We start from the raw sequence: 13,341 nt of genomic DNA on the forward strand, positions 1-13,341 counted from the left end.
CAGAGACTGCACACATGGTACAGGAGATGGTCGGAGACTGCACACATGGTACAGGAGATGGTCGGAGACTGCAGACATGGTACAGGAGATGGTGAGGGACTGCAGACATGGTACAGGAGATGGTCGGAGACTGCAGACATGGTACAGGAGATGGTGAGGGACTGGGGACATAGTACAGGAGATGGTCGGAGACTGCAGACATAATTAGGCTGAAATTGCACCCGGGTCACATGTGAATCGCACAGAACACACAGCATGTTCCTGTGTTTTCATAATGTGAACCTGCCCTGTAATCCACACTTTGCTCCACTAACTTGCCTGGCAGTGTGACACTAGTATGGGCACCTGGAGCAATTTTCCACATCTCTTGTGGGGTGCCAAGGGCCACCCCCCGTGCAGACATCATCTCTTTAATATTGGGGGGAGAGGATATGTGCTAAGGGGGTGGAATGGATTTCATATCCAGGCCCCCTTGTAGCACAGGTACTAAAGTGCCCCCTAGAAGATATCCCCCCAAATTACTCATAGTGAACTGTAGGCTAGTTCCCCCCTCACCCTCTTGTTTATGCCCCCCATCCTCTGGATGACTCACTGTGGATTAGTTAGATGATCGCAGTCCAGCAGCGTGGTGAGCCTTCTCCTCCCGCCGCCTTCTCCTCCCGCCGCCTTCTCCTCCCGCCGCCTTCTCTTCCTTCCCGCCTTCTCTTCCTTCCCGCCTTCTCCTATACATGAAAGCATCACGGGGGGGAGGAGGAGGAGCGGGTTCACTCCACAGCACTCTCTCTGCACTGTGTCCCGCAGCTGGGGACAGCGGAGAGATGTCGGGTCTGCTCTGTTTAAAAGTGAAGCTCACTGGCGGCGTGCGCTCAAGTTGGGCGTAAAGAAGACATCGGTGGGCGGAGATTTTTCCGTTGAAGGCCCCGCCCCTCCTGTCTGTCAGTTCTGTTAATAAAGCTGGATGAGAGGAGGCGGGGCGATGGGCGGTGTTCTCCAGTTGGCGGGACTGATCTCTTCACAAGTGCGTCATCGGGCCGCCATCTTGTCAGTTAGCGGGGACAGCCGGACGCTCAGCCCGTGTCCTTCATCACCGCCTCCTCCTTCACCGCCGGGAATCATGCTGACAGTCCGGGTAGCCGCCACCCTCGCCCGCTCTCTGCCCCGGCACGCCGGTGTGGTAAGTGTGAGGGGCGGGAAGTCTCTCCGGTCTCCTCCGCCTGCAGCGGCCTTCTCCTTCCGTGTCCTCCCGCCGAGTCCTCACCTCAGGAGGGGACGGTGTGAGGAGAGCCGGGAGTAGGGGACCGTCCTGTGAAGGTCAATGGCGGCCTCGTGTCACCGACACACCGCGTGTTACCGGGAGGGGGGGAATCCAATATATATTGTTCTCTATAGAAGATTATAGTGATGAGGGGCCTGACACCCCTCCCCCCTCCACATAAACCCCCAGTATTGCAGGACCCCCCCACACCACATACACCCCAGTATTGCAGGACTAACCCCTCCCCCCTACAAAAAAATACCCCAGTATTGCAGGACTACCCCTCCCCCTCTACAAAAAAATACCCCAGTATTGCAGGACCCCCCCCCCCCCCAACCACATACACCCCCAGTATTGCAGCACTACCCCTCCCCCCCCTACAAAAAAATAACCCAGTATTGCAGGACCCCCCCCCCCAACCACATACACCCCAGTATTGCAGGACTACCCCTCCCCCCTACAAAAAAAAATACCCCAGTATTGCAGGACTACCCCCTCCCCCCCACATACACTCCAGTATTGCAGGACTACCTCTTCTCCCCCCCCCCACACACCACATACACCGCAGTATTGCAGGACCCCCCCATACACCCCAGTATTGCAGGACCCCCCCATACACCCCAGTATTGCAGGACTCCCCCCATACACCCCAGTATTGCAGGACTCCCCCCCTCAACCACATACACCCCAGTATTGCAGGACTACCCCCCCACATACACCCCAGTATTGCAGGACTACCCCCCCCACATACACCCCAGTATTGCAGGACTACCTCTCCCCCCCCCCAAACCACACACCCCAGTATTGCAGGTCTTCCCCCCCCCCCAACCACATACACCCTAGTATTGCAGGACCCCCCCCACCACATACACCCCAGTATTGCAGGACTCCCCCCCCCCCCCCCCCACCACATACACCCCAGTATTGCAGGACTCCCCCCCCCCCCCCACCACATACACCCCAGTATTGCAGGACTCCCCCCCCCCCCCCCACCACATACACCCCAGTATTGCAGGACTACCCCTCCCCCCCCCCTACAAAAAATATACTCCAGTATTGCAGGACTCCCCCCCCCCCCCCCCCCCCCCCCACACCACATACACCCCAGTATTGCAGGAACCCCCCCACACCACATACACCCCAGTATTGCAGGAACCCCCCCCACACCACATACACCCCAGTATTGCAGGAACCCCCCCACACCACATACACCCCAGTATTGCAGGACCCGACCCCCCACACCACATACACCCCAGTATTGCAGGACTACCCCCCCCCACATACACCCCAGTATTGCAGGACTACCCCCCCCACATACACCCCAGTATTGCAGGACTACCCCCCCCCCACATACACCCCAGTATTGCAGGACTACCCCCCCCACCACATACACCCCAGTATTGCAGGACTACCTCTTCCTCCCCCCCCCCCCCAAACCACACACCCCAGTATTGCAGGTCTCCCCCCCCCCCCACCACCACATACACCCCTGTATTGCAGGACCCCCCCACCACATACACCCCAGTATTGCAGGACTCCCCCCCCCCCCCCATACACCCCAGTATTGCAGGACTACCCCTCCCCCCAACCACATACACCCCAGTATTGCAGGACTCCCCCCCCCCCCCCCCCCCCCCAACCACATACACCCCAGTATTGCAGGACTACCCCCCCTACAAAAAAAATACCCCAGTATTGCAGGACTCCCCCCCCCCCCCCAACCACATACACCCCAGTATTGCAGGAACCCCACACCACATACACCCCAGTATTGCAGGACCCGACCCCCCACAGCACATACACCCCAGTATTGCAGGACTACCCCCCCACATACACCCCAGTATTGCAGGACTATCCCCCCACATACACCCCAGTATTGCAGGACTACCCCTTCTCCCCCCCCATACACCCCAGTATTGCAGGACTACCTCTCCCCCCCCCCCCACACCACATACACCCCAGTATTGCAGGACTACCCCTCCCCCCCCACCACACACCCCAGTATTGCAGGACTGCCCCTCCCCCCCCCCCCCAACCACATACATCCCAGTATTGCAGGACTGCCCCCCCCCCCAACCACATACATCCCAGTATTGCAGGACTGCCCCCCCCCCCAACCACATACATCCCAGTATTGCAGGACTGCCCCCCCCCCCCCAACCACATACATCCCAGTATTGCAGGACTGCCCCCCCCAACCACATACATCCCAGTATTGCAGGACTGCCCCCCCCAACCACATACATCCCAGTATTGCAGGACTGCCCCCCCCCAACCACATACATCCCAGTATTGCAGGACTGCCCCCCCCAACCACATACATCCCAGTATTGCAGGACTGCCCCCCCCCAACCACATACATCCCAGTATTGCAGGACTGCCCCCCCAACCACATACATCCCAGTATTGCAGGTCTACCCCTCCCCACCACATACACCCCAGTATTGCAGGACTACCCCACCACATACACCCCAGTATTGCAGGACTACCCCACCACATACACCCCAGTATTGCAGGACTACCCCCCTCCCCCCCACATACACCCCAGTATTGCAGGACTACCCCCCTCCCCCCCACATACACCCCAGTATTGCAGGACTACCCCCCCTCCCCCCCACATACACCCCAGTATTGCAGGACTACCCCTCCCCTCCCACCCCCCGCATACACCCCAGTATTGCAGGAGATCCCCCTCCCCCCTACACCCACCAATCATCTACTAATCATTTATAACATAAAAAAAATGAAGTTATTATTCCCCTCAGTAACACACACACCTCTCTCTCCAATATACTTTTTTTTTTTTTTTTTGTAATATATATTCATTGCAGCATTTTTCTATTTAACCACTTGCTTACTAGGCATTTAAACCCCCCTCCTATCCAGACCAATTTTCAGCTTTCAGTGCTCTCACTTTGAATGACAATTACTCAGTCATGCAATACTGTACTCAAATGATTTTTTTTTTGTCCTTTTTTTCATACAAATAGAGCTTTATTTTGGCGGTATTTGATCACCTCTGGGTTTTCTATTTTTTGCGCTATAAATGAAAAAAGACCGAAAAATTTAGAGAAAAAAACGATGTTTTCTTAATTTCTGTGATAAAATTTTGCAAATTAGTAATTTTTCTTCTAAATTTTGGCCACAATTTTATACTGCTACATATCTGGTAAAAATAACCAAAAAATTGTGGAATTTATTTGGTCTGTGTGAAAGTTTTTTAAGTCTACAAACTATGGTGAAAATCATAAAAAAATGATCACATCTGATGTACTGGTGGCCTATCTCATTTCCTGAGACCCTAACAAGCCAGGCAAGTACAAATGCCCCCCAAATAACCCCTTTTTGGAAAGTAGACATTTCAATGTATTTAGAGTCATGGTGAGTTATTTGAAGTTGTGTTTTTTTTTTTTCTCCACAATTCTTTGCAAAATTGAGTCCCCCCCCCCCCCCCCCCCCCCCCACACACAAAATTGTAATTGTATTAGCTTATTTCTCTCACATGGCATGTGTATACCACAAATGATACCCCAAAATACATATTCTAATACCACATGTGTGACTTTTTCACTGCCTGGCCACATACAGAGGCCCGATATGCAGGGAGCGCCTCTATCAGGTGTTCTAGGAGCATAAATTACACATCACATTTCTCAACCACCTATTACACTTTTGAAGGCCCTGGAGCACGGGACAATGGAAACGCCCACAAAATGACCCCATTTTGGAAAGCTTACACCCCAACGTATAATCTATGAGGCATAATTAGTCTTTTGAATGGTTTAATTTTTTGCAGAATTTTTTCGGAAAATGTAGAAAAATGAAAACGCTTTTTTTAAATTTTTTACACAAAGTTGTCTGTTTAAGATATTTCCAACACATAGCATTTGGATAGCAAAAATGACACCCCAAAATACGTTCTGCTACTCCTCCTGAGTATGGCGATACCACATGTGTGAGACTTCTACACAGCCTGGCCACATACAGAGATCCAACATGAAAGGAACACCGTCAGGTGTTCCAGGGACACATAGCAGGCACATACCAAGAATTTCACCCCAAAATACTTTATGCTGAGCAAAGCGTAAACAAAAGATTACCTGTGGTTGTAGTAGCGCAGTTGTACACAGGAGGATAGCACTGGTCCAGGCAGCAGGCAGGGACTTGGTCAGCAGCGGCGAACACAATTGTGCAGGCAGGGTTACTGTCCATATAAAGTCCAGGGTCAGCAGTGCCAAAAATATTGGTCCTGGTAGTAGGCAGGTCTATGTGGTGTTGTCAGTGCGACAGGCAGAGGCATGACGGCAGTAAGTCCTACAGGCAGAAGTAGGGCCTCGTTCTGGACATAATGGGGACAGGGGTAGAGGCTTCTCCCACCCAAATCTCTTTGAAGCCTCCGAGTCTCCAGACCCTAATCTAGGATTGAGAAAACAAAAAAAAATTGTTTTCTTCATCCAGAAAAACAATTCTGGAGCACCTCACATATGTGAGACCCCTGTGTTGAATCCCACTAGTCCAGTAGCAGGGTACAAGATCAGTCCAAGAGGCAGGCAAATATCATGGTCAAACAGTCCAGGGTCAGTTCCAGATCAGGCAGAGGTATGTGCAGAAGCGTGGTCAAATAACAAGCCAGGGTCAGTTACAGAGGAGGCAGTGGCATAAGGGGTGTGAGGGTAAATTGCAGGAACGGAGGATTACGTTTACCATACTTCACTAATTTACTGAAGTATGGTAACGGCGAAAACATTCACCTACGCAGAGGCCTGGTTCAGGAGGGCATTGTGCACAATAAAAAATCTTCTAAATCCTGCTCTGGTACACACCTTACTTTTTTTTTTTTTTTTTTTTTTTTTTTTTTGCCGTCGTTGGCCTGTTGGTTTGGGAGGGATTTTATCGGGAAAGTGGCGTTCGGAGAGTCGACCTTAGAACATCTGATTGGATGTTTTCTGGTGGGCCTTTCGGGAATGTAAGGGCAGTGAAAACTTCCTCCTGGTAGCCAAGGAAGCGTTTTGGGGGGAGTTACGATAAATTACATATGAATTGTAGATGGCCAAATGAAAAAAATTGCAACTTTTTTTTATACCAATGGTATGTCCGTCTTGTGGCAAGGTACGGTTCCAACATCTGGTCATTCAAGTCGACTCCCCCCATAAACAAATTCTAATCATAGATGCATTTAGGTTTTTGTATGTGGCCATTTCTAATGGGCATTTCCATGAAGGTATCATTGTGGATTGAAGATAACATGTAGACATCTCTTTTGTCCCTCCACTTCACTGCCAAAATCTCGTTGTTTCGTAGACTTTCTGTTTCTCCTTTCCTCAATTTCTTATTGACCAGACTTTGAGAAAAGCCCTTCCGGGTTCTTTTTTACGGTACCACATTCAGGCGTCTTCTTCCGGTGTAGGTTGTGGAACAGGGACAGAGGTGTAGAAGTTGTCTACATACAGGTGGTAGCCTTTCTCCAGTAGGGGTTATGTGAGGTCCCAAACAATTTTTCCGCTTGATCCCAAGTAGTCTGGGCAATTAGGGGGTTGCAGCTGGGTGTCCTTCCCTTCGTACACTTTGAAGGCATACAAGTAACCTGTGACTCGGTCACATAATTTGTATACCTTCACCCCATAGTGGGCCCTTTTACTGGGAATATATTGTTTTATTTTAAGCCTGCCACTAAACTTAACAAGGGACTCATCCACACATGTTTTGGTCCGGGGTAAACAGCTGGGGGAATACTGCAGAAAAATAATTTAAAAGTGGCCGCATTTTGAAAAGCCTGTCATAGTTTGGGTCATTTCGGGGAGGGCACTGGGTATTGTCATTGAAATGAAGAAACCTCATCATGAGGTATCTGTTTCTGGGCATTACCTTGGAGAATACTGGCATGTGGTGGAGGGGGGTGGGTTGACCAATAGGACATCAAAGGGGTTTTTTTTTTTTTTAAGTCCCATATTAAATGTGAGCCCTAAAAAAAAAATCTTCCTCCTCTGAGTCACTCAGTGTTCAACTACTGAGGACTGTAGGGGTGCTGAAATTAATCGTTGCATCGTGATTCGGGTGCCCCCGATGCGGCATCGATGCATAAGGACCGGAAAATCTATGTCCGGTGATGTTATTACTAGCCCCACCCCTCCCGGGAAAGCGCTCCGAGCGTATTTTTTAAATGGCTTTTTTTTTAATGAATGTTGTATGACAATAGGTGCTGTGCCCCGCTGTATGTGCTTTTTAAAAAAACAATGTCGCTTCATACCGAATTTCGCCGTAGTAGTACGATCATGTGACTCCCAGGACGTCCCGCCCCTCTCCGCTCTCCTCTTCCATCTTCTGAGTCCTGATGTCGGCGGGGATTTCTCAGTCCCGCCCGCCTCTCTTCTGATACGATAACTATAGTTAGCGGGCGGGACTGAATTCCCCGCTGACGTCAGGACTCAGACACATGAGAGGAGAGCGGAGAGGGGCGGGACGAGCCGGGAGTCGCATGATCATACTACTACGGCGAAATTCGGTATGAGGTGACATTGTTTTTTAAAAGCACATGCAGCATCTATTGTAATATAACATTAAAAGAAAGTAATTGGGGGTTAGTGATGGCTGCATTTAATGGGCACAGGTGGCTTGCGTTTGGGGGGCACAGGTGGCTGCATTTGATGGGGGAGGTTCAGTGTTTTTCAGTTTGTTTGCACCAGCTGCCACTGGTCCAGCACAGAGACAGTACAGGGAACTTCACAAGGCTGTTTGTCATCTGTGGATTCTATCCCTTCTGACCTCTAAGTAGCTGTGTGTGTGTGAATCTCTGTACCCTGTAGTGCACCGGATTAGTGCACTTTTTAGGGAGTGAGGTTATTTTTAATTTAAAGCAGAGTTCCAGTCAATTTTTTGTTTGTTAAAAGTCAGCAGCTACAAAAAAAGTGCATCTTCTGACTTTTAATAAAGACATTCACCTGTCCCACAATCCAGCGATGTGGCCACCCAAACCCTACATTCTCTCCCCCGCCTGTCCACAGCGCTGGCAATACTACTGTGGGCATCCGGCTGTGACAGCTTGCAGCTTCACAGCCGGGTGCGCATGTCTCACTGCGCTGTCCTGCATAGCCGGGCAATCTTTTGGGAACTGTGATGTGTCCCAGAAGATTGCAGGGTGGAAGGGCCGCCTAGGCGGCCCAAGCAGAAGTGGGAGCTCGTCAGTAATCGTGATGCATTGTTGAATCGCATCGTTGACCAGATAATCGTAATCGAATCGTGAGACCAGTGAAGATGCGCACCCCTAGAGGACTGGCTCATAATTTATGTCCGAATCGGAAAGGGAATCCAAAAAAAGAGCTCCCCGTTGCTCTCGTCGGCCTGGGACAGTATTTGGTACGCCTCCTCGGCGGAAAAGCTTCTTTTGGACATGGTTGCTAAGCCTGCACTGATGAGGTGGAACAGATGTGCACTGAGGTGAAACAGATGTGCCCTGATGTGGCACAGGTGGGCGCTGATTGTGCAGATGGACACTGATCACTGATTGGCACAGGTGGGCATGATGGGGCACCGTAGGCACTGAAAGGTTTTTACACTCACAGATCGCTGACAGTTTCTCTCCTCACACGCTGTCTCTGAGGAGACAGAGCCGGCAACGAGAGATGGCCATCGCTGATTGGCCATTTACAGCGATCTGTGATTGGCTGTGTCCAAGGGACATGGCCAACACAGAATTTCCCTGATGCACGGGGGGCGAGGTAAGGGAGGCCTCCCGGGAATTGACATCCGCGCTGTAGCCGTCATTCGGCTACCGCCGGATGTCAGGTGGTTAAATTGTATTACATTTTTTTAGTATGTGTTTACATTGATTTGCACATTAAATTTTGCCCAATTTAGTAGAGGACGTTCTCTGTGCTGCCCCCCAATATTCTACACAGAGATCACCACTTATAATAAATCTCCAGTCCTTCTACACCCGGTATAATTCTTGCTTTTATTTGGCCATTGGGGCCCCTGTTCCTCCCCCAGTACAGGGATGTTTTCTTTTCCCGATGGCCACGGTGTGACACCTTCCACCCTAAAAAAGTCTGAACAGTAGACTGGGCCTTCATTTAGAGCAGGGGGTCAGACTGGGGACCCTCCAGCTGTGAAACTACAAGTCCCATCATGTCTCTGCCTGTAACTGTCAGCTTTGCAATGCCTTATGGGACTTGTAGTTTTGAGACCCCTGACAGAGTTTGTAGAGCTCTGCTCTATACTGACAATATCTGTGCAACCCGAACACTTTACAGATTGAGTATTTTCCTCTTTTGTATATTGAAAGCCCCCTTTTTTTTTTTTTATTTTTTTTTTTTTTTTTTATGTGTTAACCCAATGGTCCTCTGCTGAGCTGCTGCCTTCTGACAGTGGAACGGCTGCAAACCCAATGTGAAGGCCCGATTGCTTTCACACTGGGGCGCTGCGCTGGCAGAGCATCACAAAGTCCTGCCAGCAGCTTCTTTGCAGCTGTGTAGGAGCGGTGAATACACCACTCCTCCCCATTGAAAACATTAAGGTAGCGCCATTTTGCAGATTTAAATGTATTTATTTATTTTTTTTCTCCCCTTGCAGTGGTTAAATGTCAATCAATGGGTGTCAGATTACTAGGGGTGCAACGGATCAAAAAACTTTCGGATTAGCAAAAAAAAAGACAAATCTTGTTACACCCACCAGAGTTTTAGATTTAACATCACTTTTCAACACAAAACGGAGCTTATGTGCATAATTACAGTATTTGTAGATTGGACGGACTGTTTAGATTTTAAATTTTAAAAGCAGCAGCAAACCTGCTGACCTTACATGGTTGCTAATGTGACAGAACACCTCTGATTTTCACATTTAACATTATTAAGTATCAGATTGTGTCTTAGTTTTATTGTTTTTAGACTTGTTGGCCTCTTTTTGCTTTACTGAAAAGCCTCCATATTCTGCAGGTACAGCTGAGGTATCCTCCATCTTGGAAGAACGTATTCTGGGTGCAGACACCAGCGCTGAACTGGAAGAGACTGGCCGAGTGCTTTCCGTTGGTGATGGTATTGCCCGTGTCTATGGTCTCAGAAATGTCCAGGCTGGAAAGATGGTGGAATTCTCTTCGGGGTTGAAGGTACATTTTTATTTATTTTATGTGGGGGGGGGGGGGGGCATGCCCAAAGCCTGTGTTATTGGTGCCTTTTTGATGACCAGAAGGGAGAGCTTGGCCAGATAATTAGTGGGTGACCTCTGGAAGTTCAGCCTGTACCAAAGCTGGGACCCACTGGGATGAATAGCTGCTCTCCCAGTGACATTTTACTACTCCACTGGGTCAAGAAGTGGTGAAAGTGGAAGGAAAGTCAAGACCTAACCAGGTCTAAACCCCCCCCCCCCCCCCCCCCTCCAATCCTACTTGGACTAACCTATCTACCACTGTAAAGGGGGGGTGGGGAGACTATTGCTCATTTTGTAGCTGCTCAGGTCTGGTTCCAGGCGGCGTTATCAGTTTTCTCCTGCAGGAGACCAGAGCGGCTTCAGAATACGCTTCGTGTATGTAGGATTATGTTTTGCCTTTTACTACCACTTGGAAGACTTATGTGACTGGGTGTTCTTTTAACTTCAGTGATTGTAAAGGTTTAGTTAAGAAAAAGTCATACCTGCTCTGTGCAGTGGTATTGCACAGAGCGTCCCCAACTCCCCCGTCTGGGGTTCCCCACCAGAGCTTCTGGCTTCTGCTGATTTCCGATTGCCACCATAGCGAGCCACTTGCTATGGAGGCACTCATGAGTTTGATCCCGATTTCACACTGTGTGTCTATTGACGTGGGGTGGCTCAGCCCCGCTCTGTGCTTAACCTTTTCAGCCCCGGAAGATTTTTTTCCCCCTTTCCTGACCAGAGCACTTTTTGCGACTTGGCACTGTGTCACTTTAACTGACAATTGAGCGGTCGTGCGACGTTGCACCAAAACAAAATTGACGTCCTTTTTTGCCCACAAACAGCTTTCTTTTGGTGGTATTTGATCATCTCTGCGGTTTCTATTTTTTGCACTATAAACAAAAAAGAGCGACAGTTTTGAAAAAACGCAATATTTTTTACTTTTTGCTATAATAAATATCCCCCAAAAATATATATAAAATTTTTTTTTTTTTTTTTCCCATTACTTTGTATGAACAGACGATCTGTCTGTTCTCCCCTCCGTGTGCCGCCCCCCCCCAGCGATCGCGGGAGCCGGGCGGTGATTGCGACCACCAGGCACTCGCATCGGCTCCGTGGGCTAGCAAGGGGGGCGCACCCCTAGTGGCCAAATATAAAAGCGACGTAACATGACGGCGATTCGAGCAGCCGAGCCATGGTGCTGCAGTACAACTGCGCCCGCTGGTCAGCAAGCAGTTAAAGGATTTGATTGAAGGCAGCAGGAGCCAATGACTCCCGCTGCTGCTGAGCCTCCAATGAAACTGGAGAGAAGAGCAGAGCTTTTGCAGACAGGCACAGCACTGGATGGAGATCCGGTTCGGGTAAGTAACGAGGCGCTGAAATGGAAAGGTTTTTTTACTTTAACGTAGAGCATGCAGTCGCCTCCCTGACGGTATTCCTGGGTGTGGCTCGGGGTTAAAGTTCAGCAACATTAGCGGTAACTCACTCAGGATTGCATTGCAGGATCCTGGTGCTGTTACTTACCTTGTCCCCAGGATCCTGCGATGTCCCCTGTTGTGTCTGTGGGCTCTGTCCTCCGCCCGAAGCCTCTCTGTGCCAGGCTCCGTTCCCTGCGCGCGTCGCGACGCATGGGGGCGGAGCCTGGTGGCAAATTCAAAAAAGTGAAACTCATAACACAGTACTGTAATCTTACAGATTACAGTCAGTACTGTAATCTTACAGATTACAGTACTGTATGGAACTATTTCACATCCCTTTTGTCCCCAGTGCTTTGTCCAATGCCATGTATGTATGTCCATGGTAACCAAAAATTGTCCCTTTATGTCAAAAGTGGCTTGAAAACAGCGATAGTAAATTGGTACACTTGCAGAATTGAGCGATAGTGAATCGTGGGGGAAATTTTATGTTATTTTTTTTAATTTATATTTGTTTTTGTGTTTCAAACTTCATCAGACATGGGATATCTACTAGACTGTTGGACAGATTTAAGTGTGTTATTAAGAATTACAGGCCTACAATATAACGCCAAATTTCCGTGCAAAATAATTGTACCGCTTGCAGCCCCTAAAATCCGAAATAATCATACTGCCAGGGAGGTTAAGGTACAACCACTTCATTTATATATATATTTATATTTTTATTTTTTTTTAAGTGGTTGTACCTCCTCCCTGGCAGTATCTCTCTTCTAAATTGAGAATAAAGAGGGATTCTGAGAACCCATTTACAGTTATCTGTTGTGTTGCATTAAGCCAACCCATTGAAATGTTTCATTGGTTTAGTTCACGAGCCATTCATAATGGCTCCAGGTTGTGTCTGAATGCCTTTTTTGAGAGGCTTCCTGTGAATCTGTTTTTTCACTAGGGTATGTCCTTAAACTTGGAGCCAGACATTGTTGGTGTTGTGGTGTTCGGTAATAAGCTCATCGAAGAGGGAGACTTTGAAGAGACCTGGTGCCATTGTTGATGTACCTGTTGGCGAGGAGCTGCTGGAACGTGTTGTAGATGCCCTTGGTAACGCCATTGGTGGCAAGGTAATCCTATCACATCTGTCTGTGTGGTGGTGTCTTTAATTCATGTTTACCAGTAATCTAAGGATGTGGCCATTGTGTTATTTTAGTACTTGGGCGTTCCACATGGAAATGCAATGCAAACTCAAATACTAACCTACTATATCCTGAGCGTGACATAAATGTCCCAGGAGGCAGTGGGTGGCTGGACACATCGTCCTTGGATGAGGAATCGGGAAATGTATCAGTACAAAAATATCTGTAAAAATGATGTACGAGGGAGGCAGGGGCAAGGAACTGCTGTTCTTGGAAGGTGATCTGCTGTAATATGTATTTCATTGTTTGAAACCTAATCAAGGCATTGAAAAAAGTATATCTGTAGTCAAACAAAACACACATACTAAAAAGCTGATCTGATTGCAGGAAAGGGACATAGACACTTTAGGCCTCTTGATCGCTG

At 48.9% G+C, this 13,341-nt stretch overlaps 1 long non-coding RNA gene across 1 annotated transcript; it reads left to right on the forward strand.

Moving 5' to 3' along the window:
- Window positions 1–837: 837 nt before the first annotated feature.
- LOC141131642 (uncharacterized) lies at window positions 838–12,879 on the forward strand. The gene is made up of 3 exons (XR_012242798.1): window positions 838–1,174; window positions 10,186–10,355; window positions 12,737–12,879. It is a non-coding gene; the product is annotated as an uncharacterized lncRNA (long non-coding RNA).
- The last annotated feature ends 462 nt before the right edge of the window (window positions 12,880–13,341 follow it).

This window comes from Aquarana catesbeiana, linkage group LG01 (genome assembly GCF_042186555.1).
Source record: "Aquarana catesbeiana isolate 2022-GZ linkage group LG01, ASM4218655v1, whole genome shotgun sequence".
NCBI lineage: Eukaryota > Metazoa > Chordata > Amphibia > Anura > Ranidae > Aquarana > Aquarana catesbeiana.